General features: G+C 60.6%; 2 non-coding genes across 2 annotated transcripts; both read left to right on the forward strand.

The window, feature by feature from the left end:
- The first annotated feature begins 12,498 nt into the window (after nt 1–12,498).
- On the forward strand, nt 12,499–12,617 carry LOC131865697 (5S ribosomal RNA). The gene has a single exon (XR_009364379.1). It is a non-coding gene; the product is annotated as a 5S ribosomal RNA (ribosomal RNA).
- A 7,805-nt stretch (nt 12,618–20,422) lies between these two features.
- On the forward strand, nt 20,423–20,541 carry LOC131865706 (5S ribosomal RNA). The gene has a single exon (XR_009364388.1). It is a non-coding gene; the product is annotated as a 5S ribosomal RNA (ribosomal RNA).
- The last annotated feature ends 1,959 nt before the right edge of the window (nt 20,542–22,500 follow it).

The raw sequence follows: 22,500 nt of genomic DNA on the forward strand, positions 1-22,500 counted from the left end.
ATAAACGGAGATATATATCCAATTGCAACGAAGGAACGTGCCAAAGATCGAGAACAATGGCAGAAATGCTAGTAACGTGCACTTCGGGACCAACGCATCACCGGAAGACAACCGCCAAACATCGAAAGAGTCGCGATGCTCCGCAACCTACGTGCAAAGCGGTCGCACACCGGGTAAGGGAGTGAGAGCCCCAAACATAGCTGGGCGAGGCGCTCACTCCGCTCTTTAATATCTCGTTAATACCGCCAAGGAAATGGCACAAGCACACACACACAAGCATCCTCGGAAGAGGACAGTTCGAGTGACAGGTCAAATCCAAGAGTTCCGAAGACTACCTCCAGGAACAATCGGGAACAAGACCGATTACAAGTCGTCGAGTCTGTTACTGGGCGAACACGAGATGCGCACAGGAAATCGATCAGCCCTCACAATGGCCCAAGGCCAGAGATCGGACTGCTACGATTTACCCCAACAATCATCGTGCCACTCTTCGCAGAGAGGTGATAGACGCCAACGAGCCCGCGCATAGCAATCGAGGTGTAAAAAGGGCGTTGAAGGCAGGAAGCCTGGACGAAAGAGGCTACGAGGTCACCTCGAAGCGGTCTAAGAATCGGGCGCACTTGGGGCGACTACCAGTGCCAACCCCTTATCCCGCGGTGCGTCCGACACACAGAAATTTCCAAGGCGGCCAAGGAGCCTCCCCGCATAGCAATCGGGGTGTGAGGTTACGGATGCAGCATTGATAGCAATCGAGGTGTGAGGCGAAGGATGCAGAAGTGAGAGCCGAGGGATGTAGCAGAGATAGCAATCGGGGTGTGTGATGCAGAAGAGATAGCAATCGAGGTGTGCGGTGGGAAGGGCCCAGCAGCCAGAATGCATGAAGCGACGGATGAAGCAGTGATGACAACCGGGCTGTGAGGAGAGGAGGGATGCAGCCAAGAAAGCAATCAGGGCTCGAGGCAAGGGATGCATCAAGGATAGCAATCATGTTGTGAGGCGAGATTCCAAAGGCTAAACGTGAGAGGCTGCAGGGTCGACTCAGAGAGGTCTATGCATGTGAGAGGCTGAAAGCAAGGTCGACTCGGAGCGGTCTATGCATCGGGCGCGCTTGGGGCGACTACCAGTGCCAACCCCTTATCCCGCGACGCGTCCGACAAAGAGAACGTTCCAAGGCGGCAGAGGAGGTTACCAGCCGAAGGATGCAGTAGCAATAACAGGTATAGTTCCGCGGCGGCCGAGAAGACTCACCGCATAGGAATCGGGATGCGAGGCGAGGGATGCGGCGGGAAGGCCCCGACGGCTAAACGGAAGAGGCTGCAGGGCCGCCTCGGAATGGTCCAAGCATCGGATGCGATTGGGACGACTACCAGTGCCAACCCCTTATCCCGCGATGCGTCCGATACACAGATAGTTCCAAGGCGGCCGAGGAGCCTCACCGCATATCAATCGGGGTGCGAGGCGAGGGATGGGGCGGGAAGGCCCCAACGGCTAGACGGAAGAGGCTTCAGGGCCACCTCGGAATGGTCCAAGCATCGGACGCGCTTGGGGCGACTGCCAGTGCCAACCCCTTATCCCGCGATGCGTCCGATACACAGATGGTTCCAAGGCGGCCGAGGAGCCTCACCGCATAGCAATCGGGGGTGCGAGGCGAGGGATGGGGCGGGAAGGCCCCAACGGCTAGACGGAAGAGGCTTCAGGGCCGCCTAGGAATGGTCCAAGCATCGGACACGCTTGGGGCGACTACCAGTGACAGCCCCCTATCCCGCGATGCGTCCGATACGAAGATGGTTCCAAGGCGGCCGAGGAGCCTCACCGCATAGCAATCGGGGTGCGAGGTGGGGGATGCGGCGAGATGGCCCCAACGGCTAGACGGAAGAGGCCACAGGGCCGCGTCGGAATAGTCCAAGCATCGGACGCGCTTGGGGCGACTACCAGTGACAACCCCTTATCCCGCGATGCGTCCGATACGAAGATAGTTCCAAGGCGGCCGAGGAGCCTCACCGCATAGCAATCGGGGTGCGAGGTGGGGGATGCGGCGAGATGGCCCCAACGGCTAGACGGAAGAGGCTGCAGGGCCGCCTCGGAATAGTCCAAGCATCGGACGCGCTTGGGGCCACTACCAGTGACAACCCCTTATCCCGCGATGCGTCCGATACGAAGATAGTTCCAAGGCGGCCGAAGAGCCTCACCGCATAGCAATCGGGGTGCGAGGTGGGGGATGCGGCGAGATGGCCCCAACGGCTAGACGGAAGAGGCCACAGGGCCGCCTCGGAATAGTCCAAGCATCGGACGCGCTTGGGGCGACTACCAGTGACAACCCCTTATCCCGCGATGCGTCCGATACGAAGATAGTTCCCAGGCGGCCGAGGAGCCTCACCGCATAGCAATCGGGGTGCGAGGCGAGGGATGCGGCGAGATGGCCCCAAAGGCTAGACGGAAGAGGCTGCAGGGCTGCCTCGGAATAGTCCAAGCATCGGACGCGCTTGGGGCGACTACCACTGCCAACCCCTTATCCCGCGATGCGTCCGATACACAGATAGTTCCGAGGCGGCCGAGGAGGTGGGGGATGCAGCGAGATGGCCCCAACGGCTAGACGGAAGAGGCTGCAGGGCCGCCTCGGAATAGTCCAAGCATCGGACGCGCTTGGGGCGACTACCAGTGACAACCCCTTATCCCGCGATGCGTCCGATACACAGATAGTTCCGAGGCGGCCAAGGAGCCTCACCGCATAGCAATCGTGGTGCGAGGTGGGGGATGCGGCGAGATGGCCCCAACGGCTAGACGGAAGAGGCTGCAGGGCCGCCTCGGAATGGTCCAAGCATCGGATGCGCTTGGGGCGACTACCACTGCCAACCCCTTATCCCGCGATGCGTCCGATACACAGATAGTTCCAAGGCGGCCGAGGAGCCTCACAGCATAGCAATCAGGGTGCGAGGCGAGGGATGCGGCGAGAAAGCCCCAACGGCTAGAGGGAAGAGGCTTCAGGTCCGCCTCGGAATGGTCCAAGCATCGGACGCGCTTGGGGCGACTACCAGTGACAACCCCTTATCCCGCGACGCGTCCGATACACAGATAGTTCCAAGGCGGCCGAGGAGCCTCACCGCATAGCAATCGGGGTGCGAGGCGAGGGATGCGGCGAGAAGGACCCAACGGCTACACGGAAGAGGCTTCGGGGCCGCCTCGGAATGGTCCAAGCATCGGACGCGCTTGGGGCGACTACCAGTGACAACCCCTTATCCCACGACGCGTCCGATACACAGATAGTTCCAAGGCGGCCGAGGAGCCTCACCGCATAGCAATCGGGGTGCGAGGCGAGGGATGCGGCGAGAACGACCCAACGGCTACACGGAAGAGGCTTCGGGGCCGCCTCGGAATGGTCCAAGCATCGGACGCGCTTGGGGCGACTACCAGTGACAACCCCTTATCCCGCGACGCGTCCGATACACAGATAGTTCCAAGGCGGCCGAGGAGCCTCACCGCATAGCAATCGGGGTGCGAGGCGAGGGATGCGGCGAGAAGGACCCAACGGCTAGACGGAAGAGGCTTCGGGTCCGCCTCGGAATGGTCCAAGCATCGGACGCGCTTGGGGCGACTACCAGTGACAACCCCTTATCCCGCGACGCGTCCGATACACAGATAGTTCCAAGGCGGCCGAGGAGCCTCACCGCATAGCAATCGGGGTGCGAGGCGAGGGATGCGGCGAGAAGGACCCAACGGCTAGACGGAAGAGGCTTCGGGTCCGCCTCGGAATGGTCCAAGCATCGGACGCGCTTGGGGCGACTACCAGTGACAACCCCTTATCCCGCGACGCGTCCGATACACAGATAGTTCCAAGGCGGCCGAGGAGCCTCACCGCATAGCAATCGGGGTGCGAGGCGAGGGATGCGGCGAGAAGGACCCAACGGCTAGACGGAAGAGGCTTCGGGTCCGCCTCGGAATGGTCCAAGCATCGGACGCGCTTGGGGCGACTACCAGTGACAACCCCTTATCCCGCGACGCGTCCGATACACAGATAGTTCCGAGGCGGCCGAGGAGCCTCACCGCATAGCAATCGGGGTGCGAGGCGAAGGATGCGGCGAGAAGGACCCAACGGCTAGACGGAAGAGGCTTCGGGTCCGCCTCGGAATGGTCCAAGCATCGGACGCGCTTGGGGCGACTACCAGTGACAACCCCTTATCCCGCGACGCGTCCGATACACAGATAGTTCCAAGGCGGCCGAGGAGCCTCACCGCATAGCAATCGGGGTGCGAGGCGAGGGATGCGGCGAGAAGGACCCAACGGCTAGACGGAAGAGGCTTCAGGGCCGCCTCGGAATGGTCCAAGCATCGAACGCGCTTGGGGCGACTACCAGTGACAACCCCTTATCCCGCGACGCGTCCGATACACAGATAGTTCCGAGGCGGCCGAGGAGCCTCACCGCATAGCAATCGGGGTGCGAGGCGAGGGATGCGGCGAGAAGGACCCAACGGCTAGACGGAAGAGGCTTCAGGGCCGCCTCGGAATGGTCCAAGCATCGGACGCGCTTGGGGCGACTACCAGTGACAACCCCTTATCCCGCGACGCGTCCGATACACAGATAGTTCCGAGGCGGCCGAGGAGCCTCACCGCATAGCAATCGGGGTGCGAGGCGAGGGATGCGGCGAGAAGGACCCAACGGCTAGACGGAAGAGGCTTCAGGGCCGCCTCGGAATGGTCCAAGCATCGGACGCGCTTGGGGCGACTACCAATGACAACCCCTTATCCCGCGACGCGTCCGATACACAGATAGTTCCGAGGCGGCCGAGGAGCCTCACCGCATAGCAATCGGGGTGCGAGGCGAGGGATGCGGCGAGAAGGACCCAACGGCTAGACGGAAGAGGCTTCAGGGCCGCCTCGGAATGGTCCAAGCATCGGACGCGCTTGGGGCGACTACCAGTGACAACCCCTTATCCCGCGACGCGTCCGATACACAGATAGTTCCGAGGCGGCCGAGGAGCCTCACCGCATAGCAATCGGGGTGCGAGGCGAGGGATGCGACGAGAAGGACCCAACGGCTAGACGGAAGAGGCTTCAGGGCCGCCTCGGAATGGTCCAAGCATCGGACGCGCTTGGGGCGACTACCGTTGCCAACCCCTTATCCCGCGATGCGTCTGATACACAGATAGTTCCGAGGCGGCCGAGGAGCCTCACCGCATAGCAATCGGGTTGCGAGGCAGATTATTGGGAAGGGAACCCCCTGGGATGCGGCTCAAGCAGTGCCCAAAGGGACTGGAATGCGGAATCACATCGAGAGACCCAAATGCTATACGAGGGCTCAAATCGAATTATCGATTTGGCCACGACATGGACGCATCGGAACGACTACCTTTGCCGAACCACTCGCAATTGCATCCATACCGAAACCAATAGACATTTCCGTTAGAGCCCTCGCATAGCATTCGGGAATCTCGCATGCCCCTCTAAATCGACCAATGCTGGCGCTCAATGAAAATCCGAGCGCTACCACCGTTCGAGCGCCAGCATTGGTCGAGTTAGAGGGGCACGGGGGAGAATGCTCCAGTCAACACCTCCCCTATATAAGTTATTTGTCCGATTCTCGCACAACCGTAGTCTGCCTCGTCGAATCAAACAACGGTCCCAGATTCCGACTTCCGTTCCGTAGAGACCCAAAAGCTAGATGGAGGCTCGCAAGAAAGAGAGTCGGCGCATAGCAATCGGGTTTCTCGAACGTTTAGGGACCGAGCTCACTTGCGGATAGGGCAAAATCCGCCAAGCAACCCAAAAGCTAGACGGGGGCTCGAATCGAATCGCCTAGGCGGCCACAACAACGACGTGTTGGATCGACTACCAGTGCCAAACCATTCAGCAAGACTAGTCTGTGTCGAGGCCGGATAGAGATTCTCAGAGAGCGCCCGCATAGCATTTAGGAGACCTGCCGCGTCCCTCACACTCGACAAATGGTGGTGCACGTTTATAAATCCGAGCGATCCCAACCCTTTCAAGCACCAACATCGGTCGAGATAGAGGGGCACGGAGGGGGCTGCGTGAGACAACACAGTCCCCTATATAAGTTATTTGTCCGATTCTCACACATCCGAAGAATGGTCATCAAATCGGACAACAGCCCAAACTTCCGACTTCCGTCCCAGAAAGCCCAAGAGCTATCTAAAACGTTCATGGCCGGAACTCGATCGCGGCTATACCAGTCCGCCAAGCAACCCAAAAGCTAGACTGGAGCTCTAGTCGAATCACCTCTGTGGCCATTGCAAGGACGTGTTGGAGCGACTACCATTGCCGAACCATTCCGCAGGTCGAGTCCATACCAAGGCCGCATAGAGATTCACGATGAGCTCCTGCATAGCAATCAGGAGACTTGCCGTGTCCATCACAATCGATAAATCCTGGTGCAAGATTTTTGCATCCGAGCGCTCCAACCAGTCGAGCACCAGCATCAATCGACATAAACGGGCACGGGGGGAGGATGCTCGAGAACACTACCTCCCCTATATAAGTTATTTGTCCGATTCTCAAGCAGCCGAAGTCTGGTCATCGAATCGGGTCAAAGACCACAACTTCCGACTTTACCCACAATGCAAGTCATCGAATCGAACATCGGCCCCCGAGTCGGACTCCATGCGTATGTCAGGTCATCGGACCCAAATTCCGCCTTCCTGCGCATGGCGGGCCATCAATATCAACTCGGTCATCGGACCCAAACTCCGCCTTTTTGCGTATGGCACGCCTTCAAATCGGTCATCGGACCCAAATTCCGCCTTCCTGTGCATGGCGGGCCATCAACATCAACTCGGTCATCGGACCCAAATTCCGCCTTTCTGCGCATGGCACGCCATCAACTCGGTCATCGGACCCAAATTCCGCCTTCCTGCGCATGGCAGGTCATCGGACACAAATTCAGACCTCGCCAATATGCCTACGTATCGAATCGGTCATCGGACCCAACTTCCGACTTCATCCATACTGTAGGGTCTTTGAGGTTGGCGCGGTGCGCTCAACCCAGGGAGTCGACCCATCGAAGCATACACCTCCCCTATATAAGCTATTTGTCCGATTCCCACACCTGTGTAGTTTGCACCTCTGACCAGGACATCGACCCCAACTTCCGAACTCGACTGCAACGACGGCACCAGCGCCTTGGTGCGCACCTTGCGACGCACAGTCCCAACATTCGCCTTCCTGCACATGGCAGGTCATCGGACCCAAATTCCGACCTCGCGAGTATGCCTACATATCGAATCGGTCATCGGACCCAACTTCCGACTTCATCCATACCGTAGGGTCTTTGAGGTTGGCGCGGTGCGCTCAACCCGGGGAGTCGACCCAACGAAGCATACACCTCCCCTATATAAGCTATTTGTCCGATTCCCACACCTGTGTAGTTTGCACCTCCGATCAAGACATCGACCCCAACTTCCGAACTCGCCTCCAACGACCGAACCAGCGCCTTGGTGCGCACCTTGCAACGCACAGTGCCAACATTCGCCTTCCTGCACGTGGCAGGTCATCGGACCCAAATTCCGACCTCGCGAGTATGCCTACATATCGAATCGGTCATCGGACCCAACTTCCGACTTCATCCATACCGTAGGGTCTTTGAGGTTGGCGCGGTGCGCTCAACCCGGGGAGTCGACCCAACGAAGCATACACCTCCCCTATATAAGCTATTTGTCCGATTCCCACACCTGTGTAGCTTGCACCTCCGATCAGGACATCGACCCCAACTTCCGAACTCGACTAAAAAGACCGCACCAGCGCCTTGGTGTGCACCTTGCAACGCACAGTGTCAACATTCGCCTTCCTGCACATGGCAGGTCATCGGACCCAAATTCCGACCTCATGAGCATACCTACTAATCGAATCGGTCATCGGACCCAACTTCCGACTTCATCCATACCGTAGGGTCTTTGAGGTTGGCGCGGTGCGCTCAACCTGGGGAGTCGACCCATCGAAGCATACACCTCCCCTATATAAGCTATTTGTCCGATTCCGACACCTGTGTAGTTTGCACCTCCGCTCAGGACATCGACCCCAACTTCCGAACTCGCCTGCAACGACCGAACCAGCGCCTTGGTGCGCACCAAAAGTGCGCACTTTTGGAGGGCACTTTTGTGCGCTCCAAAGGTGCGCACTTTTGGAGGGCACTTTTCTGCGCTCCAAAGGTGCGCACTTTTGGAGGGCACTTTTTGGAGGGCACTTTTCTGCGCTCCAAAGGTGCGCACTTTTGGAGGGCACTTTTTGGAGGGCACTTTTCTGCGCTCCAAAGGTGCGCACTTTTGGAGGGCACTTTTTGGAGGGCACTTTTCTGCGCTCCAAAGGTGCGCACTTTTGGAGGGCACTTTTTGGAGGGCACTTTTCTGCGCTCCAAAGGTGCGCACTTTTGGAGGGCACTTTTTGGAGGGCACTTTTCTGCGCTCCAAAGGTGCGCACTTTTGGAGGGCACTTTTTGGAGGGCACTTTTCTGCGCTCCAAAGGTGCGCACTTTTGGAGGGCACTTTTTGGAGGGCACTTTTCTGCGCTCCAAAGGTGCGCACTTTTGGAGGGCACTTTTCTGCGCTCCAAAGGTGCGCACTTTTGGAGGGCACTTTTTGGAGGGCACTTTTCTGCGCTCCAAAGGTGCGCACTTTTGGAGGGCACTTTTTGGAGGGCACTTTTCTGCGCTCCAAAGGTGCGCACTTTTGGAGGGCACTTTTTGGAGGGCACTTTTCTGCGCTCCAAAGGTGCGCACTTTTGGAGGGCACTTTTGTGCACTCCAAAGGTGCGCACTTTTGGAGGGCACTTTTCCTGTGCTCCAAAGGTGCACACCTAGGTGAGCACCTTCGACCACACCTTGTAGCACACCAAACTCTGACTTTCGACTTCATCCGCAATGCAGGGTCTTTGAGGTTGGCGCAATGCGCACAACCAGGGGAGTCGACCCATCAAACCCAACACCTCCCCTATATAAGCTATTTGTCTGATTCTCATACATGCGTAGCCTGCAGGAGCAATTAGGACATCGACCCCAACTTTCGGCTTCTAAACGAAAACAAGGTCTTTGAGGTTGGTGTAATGCGAACAACTAGGGGAGTCAACCCATCAAACCCAACACCTCCCCTATATAAGCTATTTGTCTGATTCTCATACATGTGTAGTCTACAGGAGCAATTAGGACATCGACCCCAACTTTTGACTTCTTAACGAAAACAAGGTCTTTGAGGTTGACGTAATGCGCACAACCAGGGGAGTCGACCCATCAAACCCAACACCTCCCCTATATAAGCTATTTGTCCGATTCTCATACATGTGTAGCCTGCAGGAGCCATTAGGACATTGACCCCAACTTTTGACTTCTTAACGAAAACAAGGTCTTTGAGGTTGGCGTAATGCGCACAACCAAGGGAGTTGACCCATCAAACCCAACACCTCCCCTATATAAGCTATTTGTCTGATTCTCATACATGTGTAGCCTGCAACAACGATTAGGACATCCACCCCAACTTCTGAATTCGTCTGCGTTGACCGCACCAAAGGTGCACGCCTTGATGCTCACCAAAATCCGACTTCCGACTTCTTCTGCTATGCGGGGTCTTTGAGGTTGGCGCAGTGCGCACAACCAGGGGAGTCAACCCACCGAATGCAACACCTCCCCTATATAAGCTATTTGTCTGATTCTCATACATGCGTAGACTGCAGCAATGATTAGGACATCCACCCCAACTTTTGACTTCTTAAACAAGACAGGGTCTTTGAAGTTGGTGCAGTGCACACAACCAGGGGAGTCGACCCATCAAACGCAACACCTCCCCTATATAAAGCTATTTGTCCGATTCTCATACGTGTAGTCTGCAGCAGCGATTAGGACATCGACCCCAACTTCCGAATTCGTTTGCATTGACCGCACCAAAGGTGCACGCCTTGGTGTGCACCCTGGAGTGCACTTTGGTGCTCACCTCGGTGCACACTTTGGTGTGCACCTCGGTGTGCACCAAAGGTGCGCACCTTGGAGCGCACCAAAGGTGTACACTTTGGAGCGCACCACATAGGGTCTTTGAGAGGTTGGCGCAGTGCGCACACCAAGGTGGGTGTTGAGGTGCGTGCCGAGGTGGGTGGGTGCTAGGGTGCGCTCCATGGTGGGTGCCAGGGTGGGTGCGTGCTAGGGTGGATTCCAAAGAGGGTCATAGGGTGGGTGCCAAGGTGGGTTGGTGATATAGTGGGTTCAAAGGTGGGTACTAGGGTGGGTTCCAAGGTGGGTCACAAGTTGGGTGCCAGGATGCGTGGGTGTTAGGTTGGGTGCCAAGGTGGGCTCCTGCGTGGGTGGGTGCTAGGGTGGGTTTCAAGGTGGACGCGAGGGCGGGTGCCAAGGTGGGTAACAAGTTGGGTGTTAGGATGGGTGAGTGCTAGAGTGGGTGCCAAGGTGGGTGGGTGCTAAGGTGGATGCCAAGGTGGTTCACAGGGTGGGTGGGTTCTAGGGTGAGTTCCAAGGTGGGTCACAGGTTCAGTGCTAGGGTGGGTGTCAAGGCGGGTGTCGAGGTGCCTGGGTGCTAGGGTGTGGATGCCAATGTGGGTCATAGGGTGGGTACTAGGGTGGGCTGCAATGTGGGTGCCAAGGTGGGTAACATGCTCGGTGGGTTCTAAATTGGGTGCCAGGGTGGGTGTGCACCCACCTTGCCCGAGGTGGGTGCCAAGGTGCCAGTGTGGGTGGGTGCTAAGGTGGATGCCAAGGTGGGTGAGAAGGTGGGTGATAGGTTGAGTGGTAGGATGGGTGGGTGCCAAGATGGGTCACAGGGTGGGTGCAAGGGTGGGTAGGTGCTAGGGTTGGTGTCAGGGTGGGTGGGTGCTAGGTTGGGTTCCAAGGTGGGTGCGAGGGTGAGTGTCAAGGTGGGTCACAGGTTAGGTGCTAGGATGGGTGAGTGCTAGGGTGCAAAGGTGCCAGGGTGGGTGCTAGGATGGGTCGATGCTAGGGTGAGTGGCAAGGTGGGTCCACAAGTGTCAAGGTGGGTGCCGAGGTGGGTGCCAAGTCGGCGACTGCTATGGTGGATGCCAAGGTGGGTCACGGGGTGGGTGCCAAGTTGCTAGGTTGGGTTCCAAGGTGGGTGCCAACGTGGGTGCTAGGGTGCGTGGGTTAAAGGGTGTGTCACAACGTGGGTGCCAGGATGGGTGCGCACCCACACTGGCCAAGACGGGTGCGGGTGCAAGGTTGGGTTCCAAGCCCGGTCACAGGCTGGGTGCTAGGATGGGTGGGTGCCAAGGTGGGCACCAGGGTGGGTGCACCCACCCTGGCCAAGGTGGGTCACGGGGTGGGTCCTAGGGTGGGTAACGGGGTGGGTACTAAGGTGCGTGCCAAGGTGGGTCATAGGGTGGGTGCCAAGGTGGGCACCAGGGTGGGTGTGCACCAACCCTAGCCAGGGTAGGTCACGGGGTGGTTGTCGGGGTGGGCGTCAAGGAGCCAAGGTGGGTGGCAAGTAGCCAAGTTGCGTGCCAAGGTGGGTGTCGGGGTGGGTGCCAAGGATCCAAGGTGGGTGCCAAGGAACCAAGGTGGGTGTCTGGGTGGGTGCCGAGGTGGGAGCCAGGGTGGGTCCCAAGGTGAGTGCAAAGGTGGGTGCCAGGGTCAAGGTGAGTGCCAATGTGGGTTCCAAGGTGCCAGGGTCAGGGTGAGTGCCAATGTGGGTTCAAAGGTGCTAAGTTGGGTGCGAGGTTGGGTGCGAGGGTGGGTGGGTGCCAAGGTGTGCTAGGTGGAAGCCCGGGTGGGTCGGCATCCCATGGGTGTCGAGTTGGGTGCCTGATGGGTGCTTCTTGTCAAGTTTTAGTCGTCGGGACTCATTTCGAGCCTTAGAGGTCGTTTCTTGTCCGGTTGCCCTGTCTTCGACCTGGGAACCCAATTTTGGTCCTCGGGTCCCATTTTTTTTTGTCTCGCATCCCACTTTTGGCCTGTGGCCTTTTCGGGGTCGATTCTCGTTTTGGGCATCAGAGCATGTTTCTTCTCCTAAAACCCAATATTTGTTTATTAAGTCTCGGAACACATTTTTGTTCTCGTGGACCCATCATGGGTCTTGGAACGCATTTGTGGTCCTTGGGTCCCATTTTGCATCCCGAAACTTGTGTTTTGGTGCTTGATCCCTATTTTGGGTGCCCACCTTGCACCAAGTGCGCACCCGGGGCAAACCGAGCGCCTTGGTGCACCGGGGCAAGATCGAGCGTGCACCCGAGGCGCCCCGAACATGCACCAAGGTGCACTCGGCCCACATGTGAGCGCAGGTCGTTGCGCCCGAGGTGGTGTGTGGGCACCGCGTTGCAGACGGGACACTGCACGCACACGACGCCCCCTCCAGGTGCACGCACGTAGGCCGGGCCGGGTGCACACCCGACGCCCTAGCAAGGTGCGCGCACCCGGGCAGGGCTCACACTTGGCGAACGGGGCGCACTTCGCGAGGGAGGGTGTGCACCTCGACGGGGGTGGGTGGCCGGGGTGGATTCGCACGTGGGTCGCGGTTTGCTAAGTACACACTGCGACAAGCTCATAACGGGTGCGATCATACCAGCGTTAGTGCACCGGATCCCATCAGAACTCCGCAGTTAAGCGCGCTTGGGCCGGAGTAGTACTGGGATGGGTGACCTCCCGGGAAGTCCCGGTGTTGCACCCTTTTTTAGTTTTTCGCCGGGCGTCGCAATGCTATTTGAATAAACCTTTTGCCCGTTTGCGTTCTCGTCGGGGCCGGGCCGGGCCGGGGTGCGCTGCCCGCACTACCGCGCGCGCGGGGGGCGACACCGAGCGCGCACCCGAGGCGCCCCGAGCACACAGGCCACGGTGCAACCCGGGCGTTGTGCGCGCACCCCGGTGCGCCCGAGGTGCTGCGCGCGCACCCAGGTGAAATCGGTGTGCACCTCGGCCAGTGCGCGCTCGGTCGAGTCGCGCACGTTGGCCAAGGTGCACGGTGATGTTTCTTACTCTAAGGTTCCGCACCAGACGCCCGGGACAGGTGAGCGAAGCTGGGCGGGGCCGGGTGCGCGGCCGGGGCAGGTGCACGCAGCTGGAGAGAGCTTTGGAGCACACTTCGGAGCGCACCAATGATGCGCTCCATTCAAAAGTTTCCTGAAAAGGCAAAAAAAGTTGAGATTATAGAATTTCCCACTTGAGAGATTGTAAAAAAAAAAAATTTAAAATGAAGGAAACGCGGGTGCCAAGGTGTGCGCAGCCCAGCCAAGGTGTGCGCACCAAGGCGCCCACCCTGGCGAAGGTGCACGCAAGGTGCGCACCCGAGGCAAACCGGACAATTAACCCAACTTTCGACTTCGCGCGCACCTTGGAGCGCACTTCGGAGCGCTCCTTGGTGCGCACCAATCTTGGGCACCTCGGAGTGCACCATGGCGCCCACCAAGGTGCGCACCCGGGGCAAACCGAGCTCCGACTTCGTGCGCACCTTGGAGCGCACGAAAGGTGCGCACCATGGCGCCCACCAAGGTGCGCAGCCCAGCCAAGGCGTGCGCATCAAGGTGCGCACCCTGGCGAAGGTGCGCACCCGGGGCAAACCGAGCTCCGACTTCGTGCGCACCTTGGAGCGCACAAAAGGTGCGCAACCCAGCCAAGGTGTGCGCACCCCGGTCAAACCGAGCTCCGAATCGTGCGCACCAGAGGTGCACGCCATCGTGCGCACCTTGGAGCACACTTCGGAGCCCTCCTTGGTGCGCGCCGATGTTGCGCACCTCGGAGCGCACCCGGGGAAAACAATGCAATTAACCCGACTTTCGACTTCGTGGGCACCTCGGAGCGCTCTCGGGTTCGCACCTCGGAGCACACCGAGGTGCGCACCTTTGATGCGCTGCCTTCACCAATTTCCAGAAAAGGCAAGAAAACATTGAGAAGGTGTGCGCACCGAGGTGCCCACCCTGGCGAAGGTGCACGCGAGGTGCGCACCCGGGGCAAACCGGGCTCCGACTTCGTGCACGCCGCACCTTGGAGCACACTTCGGAGCGCTCCTTGGTGCGCACCAGGGCGCGCAACCCAGCCGAGGTGCCCACCCCGGCGAAGGTGCACGCGAGGTGCGCACCCGGGGCAAACCGGGCTCCGACTTCGTGCACGCCATGGTGCCCACCGCGGCGAAGGTGCACGCGAGGTGCGCACCCGGGGCAAACCGGGCTCCGACTTCGTGCACGCCGCACCTTGGAGCACACTTCGGAGCGCTCCTTGGTGCGCACCATGGTGCCCACCAGGGCGCGCAACCCCGCCGAAGGTGCACGCGAGGTGCGCACCCGGGGCAAACCGGGCTCCGACTTCGTGCACGCCGCACCTTGGAGCACACTTCGGAGCGCTCCTTGGTGCGCACCATGGTGCCCACCAGGGCGCGCAACCCCGCCGAAGGTGCACGCGAGGTGCGCACCCGGGGCAAACCGGGCTCCGACTTCGTGCACGCCATGGTGCGCACCGCGGCGAAGGTGCGCACCCGGGGCAAACCGGGCTCCGACTTCGTGCACGCCGCACCTTGGAGCACACTTCGGAGCGCTCCTTGGTGCGCACCAGGGCGCGCAACCCAGCCGAGGTGCCCACCCCGGCGAAGGTGCACGCGAGGTGCGTACCCGGGGCAAACCGGGCTCCGACTTCGTGCACGCCGCACCTTGGAGCACACTTCGGAGCGCTCCTTGGTGCGCACCATGGTGCCCACCAGGCCGCGCAACCCAGCCAAGGTGTGCGCACCAAGGTGCACGCGAGGTGCGCACCCGGGGCAAACCGGGGTCCGACTTCGTGCACGCCGCACCTTGGAGCACACATCGGGGCGCTCCCGGGTTCGCACCGGCGTTGCGCACCGTGGTGGGCACCTCGGAGCACACCAAGGTGGGCAGCGAGGTGCGCACCTTTGATGCGATGCCTTCACTAATTTCCATAAAAGGCAAAAAAAAAACGAGATTTTAAAATTTCCGTTTTGAAAGATAGTGAGAAAAAGGGAATGCTGGTGCCATCTTGAGCCCGCCCTGGTGCGCAGCCCAGCCAAGGTGTGCGCACCAAGGTGCCCACCCTGGCGAAGGTGCGCGCCCGGGCAATTAACCCAACTTCCAACTTCGCGCGCGCCAGGGTGGGAGCGCACCCAACAACCGGGCCTGGGAAGAGCCAATGCGAGAAACCCCACCAAACGCTCTGACAAAAAAAGAGGGGGCGCTCCAGTAACCCCGCTTCGGAGCGCACCCTGGGCAAACCCAGCCAAGGTGCCCACCCCGGCCAAGGTGCAGGCGAGGTGCGCACCCGGGGCAAACCGGGCTCCGACAACGTGCACGCCGCACCTTGGAGCACACTTCGTAGCGCTCCCGGGTGCGCACCTCAGAGCACACCAAGGTGGGCAGCGAGGTGCGCACCTTTGATGCGCTGCCTTCACTAATTTCCAGAAAAGGCAAAAAAAAAAGGAGATTTTAAAATTTCCGTTTTGAAAGATAGTGAAAAAAACGGAACGCGCGTGCCATCTTGAGCCCGCCCTGGTGCGCAGCCCAGGTAAGGTGCCCACCCTGGCAAAGGTGCGCACCCGGGCAATTAACCCTACTTCCGACTTCGTGCGCGCCAGGGTGGCAACCGGGCCTCGGAAGAGCCAATGCGAGAAACCCCACCAAACGCTCCGACAAAAAAAGAGGCGGCGCTCCAATAACCCCGCTTCGGAGCGCAGCCGGGGCAAACCCAGCCAAGGTGCCCACCCCGACGAAGGTGCACGCGAGGTGCGCACCCGGGGCAAACCGGGCTCCGACAACGTGCACGCAGCACCTTGGAGCACACTTCGAAGCACTCCCGGGTGCCCACCGGCGTTGCGCACCGTGGTGGGCAGCGAGGTGCGCACCTTTGATGCGCTGCCTTCACTAATTTCCAGAAAAAGGCAAAAAAAAATGAGATTTTAAAATTTCCGTTTTGAAAGATAGTGAAAAAAAAGGAACGCGGGTGCCATCTTGAGCCCGCCCTGGTGCGCAGCCCAGGCAAGGCATGCGCACCAAGGTGCCCACCCGAGGTGCACACCCGGGGCAAACCGGGCTCCGACTTCGTGCAGGCCGCACCTTGGAGCACACTTCGGAGCGCTCCTTGGTGCGCACCATGGTGCCCACCAGGGCGCGCAACCCAGCCAAGGTTTGCACACCAAGGTGCCCACCCCGGCGAAGGTGCACGCGAGGTGCGCACCCGGGGCAAACCGGGCTCCGACTTCGTGCACGCCATGGTGCCCACCGCGGCGAAGGTGCACGCGAGGTGCGCACCCGGGGCAAACCGGGCTCCGACTTCGTGCACGCCGCACCTTGGAGCACACTTCGGAGCGCTCCTTGGTGCGCACCATGGTGCCCACCAGGGCGCGCAACCCAGCCAAGGTGTGCGCACCAAGGTGCACGCGAGGTGCGCACCCGGGGCAAACCGGGGTCCGACTTCGTGCACGCCGCACCTTGGAGCACACATCGGAGCGCTCCCAGGTTCGCACCAGCGTTGCGCACCTTTGATGCGCTGCCTTCACTAATTTCCAGAAAAGGCAAAAAAAAACGATATTTTAAAATTTCCGTTCTGAAAGATAGTGAAAAAAACGGAACGCGGGTGCCATCTTGAGCCCTTCCTGGTGCGCAGCCCAGGCAAGTTGTGCGCACCAAGGTGCCCACCCTGGCGGAGGTGCGCGCCCGGGGCAAACCGGGCTCCGACTTCGTGCACTGCATGGTGCCCACCAAGGCGCGCAACCCAGCCAAGGTGCCCACCGCAGCGAAGGTGCACGCGAGGTGCACACCCGGGGCAAACCGGGCTCCGACTTCGTGCACGCCGCACCTTGGAGCACACTTCAGAGCGCTCCTTGGTGCGCACCAGGGCGCGCAACCCAGCCGAGGTGCCCACCCCGGCGAAGGTGCACGCGAGGTGCGCACCCGGGGCAAACCGGGCTCCGACTTCGTGCACGCCATGGTGCCCACCGCGGCGAAGGTGCGCACCCGGGGCAAACCGGGCTCCGACTTCGTGCACGCCGCACCTTGGAGCACACTTCGGAGCGCTCCTTGGTGCGCACCATGGTGCCCACCAGGCCGCGCAACCCAGCCAAGGTGTGCGCACCAAGGTGCACGCGAGGTGCGCACCCGGGGCAAACCGGGGTCCGACTTCGTGCACGCCGCACCTTGGAGCACACATCGGGGCGCTCCCGGGTTCGCACCGGCGTTGCGCACCGTGGTGGGCACCTCGGAGCACACCAAGGTGGGCAGCGAGGTGCGCACCTTTGATGCGATGCCTTCACTAATTTCCATAAAAGGCAAAAAAAAAACGAGATTTTAAAATTTCCGTTTTGAAAGATAGTGAGAAAAAGGGAATGCTGGTGCCATCTTGAGCCCGCCCTGGTGCGCAGCCCAGCCAAGGTTTGCGCACCAAGGTGCCCACCCTGGCGAAGGTGCGCGCCCGGGCAATTAACCCAACTTCCAACTTCGCGCGCGCCAGGGTGGGAGCGCACCCAACAACCGGGCCTGGGAAGAGCCAATGCGAGAAACCCCACCAAACTCTCTGACAAAAAAAGAGGGGGCGCTCCAGTAACCCCGCTTCGGAGCGCACCCTGGGCAAACCCAGCCAAGGTGCCCACCCCGGCCAAGGTGCAGGCGAGGTGCGCACCCGGGGCAAACCGGGCTCCGACAACGTGCACGCCGCACCTTGGAGCACACTTCGTAGCGCTCCCGGGTGCGCACCTCAGAGCACACCAAGGTGGGCAGCGAGGTGCGCACCTTTGATGCGCTGCCTTCACTAATTTCCAGAAAAGGCAAAAAAAAAAGGAGATTTTAAAATTTCCGTTTTGAAAGATAGTGAAAAAAACGGAACGCGCGTGCCATCTTGAGCCCGCCCTGGTGCGCAGCCCAGGTAAGGTGCCACCCTGGCAAAGGTGCGCACCCGGGCAATTAACCCTACTTCCGACTTCGTGCGCGCCAGGGTGGCAACCGGGCCTCGGAAGAGCCAATGCGAGAAACCCCACCAAACGCTCCGACAAAAAAAGAGGCGGCGCTCCAATAACCCCGCTTCGGAGCGCAGCCGGGGCAAACCAAGCCAAGGTGCCCACCCCGACGAAGGTGCACGCGAGGTGCGCACCCGGGGCAAACCGGGCTCCGACAACGTGCACGCAACACCTTGGAGCACACTTCGAAGCACTCCCGGGTGCCCACCGGCGTTGCGCACCGTGGTGGGCAGCGAGGTGCGCACCTTTGATGCGCTGCCTTCACTAATTTCCAGAAAAAGGCAAAAAAAAATGAGATTTTAAAATTTCCGTTTTGAAAGATAGTGAAAAAAAAGGAACGCGGGTGCCATCTTGAGCCCGCCCTGGTGCGCAGCCCAGGCAAGGCATGCGCACCAAGGTGCCCACCCGAGGTGCACACCCGGGGCAAACCGGGCTCCGACTTCGTGCAGGCCGCACCTTGGAGCACACTTCGGAGCGCTCCTTGGTGCGCACCATGGTGCCCACCAGGGCGCACCCGGGGCAAACCGGGCTCCGACTTTGTGCACGCCGCACCTTGGAGCACACATCGGAGCGCTCCCAGGTTCGCACCAGCGTTGCGCACCTTTGATGCGCTGCCTTCACTAATTTCCAGAAAAGGCAAAAAAAAATGATATTTTAAAATTTCCGTTCTGAAAGATAGTGAAAAAAACGGAACGCGGGTGCCATCTTGAGCCCTTCCTGGTGCGCAGCCCAGGCAAGTTGTGCGCACCAAGGTGCCCACCCTGGCGGAGGTGCGCGCCCGGGGCAAACCGGGCTCCGACTTCGTGCACTGCATGGTGCCCACCAAGGCGCGCAACCCAGCCAAGGTGCCCACCGCAGCGAAGGTGCACGCGAGGTGCGCACCCGAGGTGCACACCCGGGGCAAACCGGGCTCCGACTTCGTGCACGCCGCACCTTGGAGCACACTTCAGAGCGCTCCTTGGTACGCACCAGGGCGCGCAACCCAGCCAAGGTGCTCACCCCGGCGAAGGTGCACGCGAGGTGCGCACCCGGGGCAAACCGGGCTCGGACTTCGTGCACGCCGCACCTTGGAGCACACATCGGAGCGCTCCCGGGTTCGCACCAGCATTGCGCACCTTTGATGCGCTGCCTTCACTAATTTCCAGAAAAGGCAAAAAAAAGAAAAAAATGAGATTTTAAAATTTCCGTTTTGAAAGATAGTGAAAAAAACGGAACGCGGGTGCCATCTTGAGCCCGCCCTGGTGTGCAGCCCAGGCAAGTTGTGCGCACCAAGGCACCCACCCTGGCCAAGGTGGGTCACGGGGTGGGTCCTAGGGTGGGTAACGGGGTGGGTACTAAGGTGCGTGCCAAGGTGGGTCATAGGGTGGGTGCCAAGGTGGGCACCAGGGTGGGTGTGCACCAACCCTAGCCAGGGTAGGTCACGGGGTGGTTGTCGGGGTGGGCGTCAAGGAGCCAAGATGGGTGGCAAGTAGCCAAGTTGCGTGCCAAGGTGGGTGTCGGGGTGGGTGCCAAGGATCCAAGGTGGGTGCCAAGGAACCAAGGTGGGTGTCTGGGTGGGTGCCGAGGTGGGAGCCAGGGTGGGTCCCAAGGTGAGTGCAAAGGTGGGTGCCAGGGTCAAGGTGAGTGCCAATGTGGGTTCCAAGGTGCCAGGGTCAGGGTGAGTGCCAATGTGGGTTCAAAGGTGCTAAGTTGGGTGCGAGGTTGGGTGCGAGGGTGGGTGGGTGCCAAGGTGTGCTAGGTGGAAGCCCGGGTGGGTCGGCATCCCATGGGTGTCGAGTTGGGTGCCTGATGGGTGCTTCTTGTCAAGTTTTAGTCGCCGGGACTCATTTCGAGCCTTAGAGGTCGTTTCTTGTCCGGTTGCCCTGTCTTCGACCTGGGAACCCAATTTTGGTCCTCGGGTCCCATTTTTTTTTGTCTCGCATCCCACTTTTGGCCTGTGGCCTTTTCGGGGTCGATTCTCGTTTTGGGCATCAGAGCATGTTTCTTCTCCTAAAACCCAATATTTGTTTATTAAGTCTCGGAACACATTTTTGTTCTCGTGGACCCATCATGGGTCTTGGAACGCATTTGTGGTCCTTGGGTCCCATTTTGCATCCCGAAACTTGTGTTTTGGTGCTTGATCCCTATTTTGGGTGCCCACCTTGCACCAAGTGCGCACCCGGGGCAAACCGAGCGCCTTGGTGCACCGGGGCAAGATCGAGCGTGCACCCGAGGCGCCCCGAACATGCACCAAGGTGCACTCGGCCCACATGTGAGCGCAGGTCGTTGCGCCCGAGGTGGTGTGTGGGCACCGCGTTGCAGACGGGACACTGCACGCACACGACGCCCCCTCCAGGTGCACGCACGTAGGCCGGGCCGGGTGCACACCCGACGCCCTAGCAAGGTGCGCGCACCCGGGCAGGGCTCACACTTGGCGAACGGGGCGCACTTCGCGAGGGAGGGTGTGCACCTCGACGGGGGTGGGTGGCCGGGGTGGATTCGCACGTGGGTCGCGGTTTGCTAAGTACACACTGCGACAAGCTCATAACGGGTGCGATCATACCAGCGTTAGTGCACCGGATCCCATCAGAACTCCGCAGTTAAGCGCGCTTGGGCCGGAGTAGTACTGGGATGGGTGACCTCCCGGGAAGTCCCGGTGTTGCACCCTTTTTTAGTTTTTCGCCGGGCGTCGCAATGCTATTTGAATAAACCTTTTGCCCGTTTGCGTTCTCGTCGGGGCCGGGCCGGGCCGGGGTGCGCTGCCCGCACTACCGCGCGCGCGGGGGCGACACCGAGCGCGCACCCGAGGCGCCCCGAGCACACAGGCCACGGTGCAACCCGGGCGTTGTGCGCGCACCCCGGTGCGCCCGAGGTGCTGCGCGCGCACCCAGGTGAAATCGGTGTGCACCTCGGCCAGTGCGCGCTCGGTCGAGTCGCGCACGTTGGCCAAGGTGCACGGTGATGTTTCTTACTCTAAGGTTCCACACCAGACGCCCGGGACAGGTGAGCGAAGCTGGGCGGGGCCGGGTGCGCGGCCGGGGCAGGTGCACGCAGCTGGAGAGAGCTTTGGAGCACACTTCGGAGCGCACCAATGATGCGCTCCATTCAAAAGTTTCCTGAAAAGGCAAAAAAAGTTGAGATTATAGAATTTCCCACTTGAGAGATTGTAAAAAAAAAAAATTTAAAATGAAGGAAACGCGGGTGCCAAGGTGTGCGCAGCCCAGCCAAGGTGTGCGCACCAAGGCGCCCACCCTGGCGAAGGTGCACGCAAGGTGCGCACCCGAGGCAAACCGGACAATTAACCCAACTTTCGACTTCGCGCGCACCTTGGAGCGCACTTCGGAGCGCTCCTTGGTGCGCACCAATCTTGGGCACCTCGGAGTGCACCATGGCGCCCACCAAGGTGCGCACCCGGGGCAAACCGAGCTCCGACTTCGTGCGCACCTTGGAGCGCACGAAAGGTGCGCACCATGGCGCCCACCAAGGTGCGCAGCCCAGCCAAGGCGTGCGCATCAAGGTGCGCACCCTGGCGAAGGTGCGCACCCGGGGCAAACCGAGCTCCGACTTCGTGCGCACCTTGGAGCGCACAAAAGGTGCGCAACCCAGCCAAGGTGTGCGCACCCCGGTCAAACCGAGCTCCGAATCGTGCGCACCAGAGGTGCACGCCATCGTGCGCACCTTGGAGCACACTTCGGAGCCCTCCTTGGTGCGCGCCGATGTTGCGCACCTCGGAGCGCACCCGGGGAAAACAATGCAATTAACCCGACTTTCGACTTCGTGGGCACCTCGGAGCGCTCTCGGGTTCGCACCTCGGAGCACACCGAGGTGCCCACCCTGGCGAAGGTGCACGCGAGGTGCGCACCCGGGGCAAACCGGGCTCCGACTTCGTGCACGCCGCACCTTGGAGCACACTTCGGAGCGCTCCTTGGTGCGCACCAGGGCGCGCAACCCAGCCGAGGTGCCCACCCCGGCGAAGGTGCACGCGAGGTGCGCACCCGGGGCAAACCGGGCTCCGACTTCGTGCACGCCATGGTGCCCACCGCGGCGAAGGTGCACGCGAGGTGCGCACCCGGGGCAAACCGGGCTCCGACTTCGTGCACGCCGCACCTTGGAGCACACTTCGGAGCGCTCCTTGGTGCGCACCATGGTGCCCACCAGGGCGCGCAACCCCGCCGAAGGTGCACGCGAGGTGCGCACCCGGGGCAAACCGGGCTCCGACTTCGTGCACGCCGCACCTTGGAGCACACTTCGGAGCGCTCCTTGGTGCGCACCATGGTGCCCACCAGGGCGCGCAACCCCGCCGAAGGTGCACGCGAGGTGCGCACCCGGGGCAAACCGGGCTCCGACTTCGTGCACGCCATGGTGCGCACCGCGGCGAAGGTGCGCACCCGGGGCAAACCGGGCTCCGACTTCGTGCACGCCGCACCTTGGAGCACACTTCGGAGCGCTCCTTGGTGCGCACCAGGGCGCGCAACCCAGCCGAGGTGCCCACCCCGGCGAAGGTGCACGCGAGGTGCGTACCCGGGGCAAACCGGGCTCCGACTTCGTGCACGCCGCACCTTGGAGCACACTTCGGAGCGCTCCTTGGTGCGCACCATGGTGCCCACCAGGCCGCGCAACCCAGCCA

The sequence above is a fragment of the Cryptomeria japonica genome, unplaced genomic scaffold (assembly GCF_030272615.1).
Source record: "Cryptomeria japonica unplaced genomic scaffold, Sugi_1.0 HiC_scaffold_117, whole genome shotgun sequence".
NCBI classification, from domain to species: domain Eukaryota; kingdom Viridiplantae; phylum Streptophyta; class Pinopsida; order Cupressales; family Cupressaceae; genus Cryptomeria; species Cryptomeria japonica.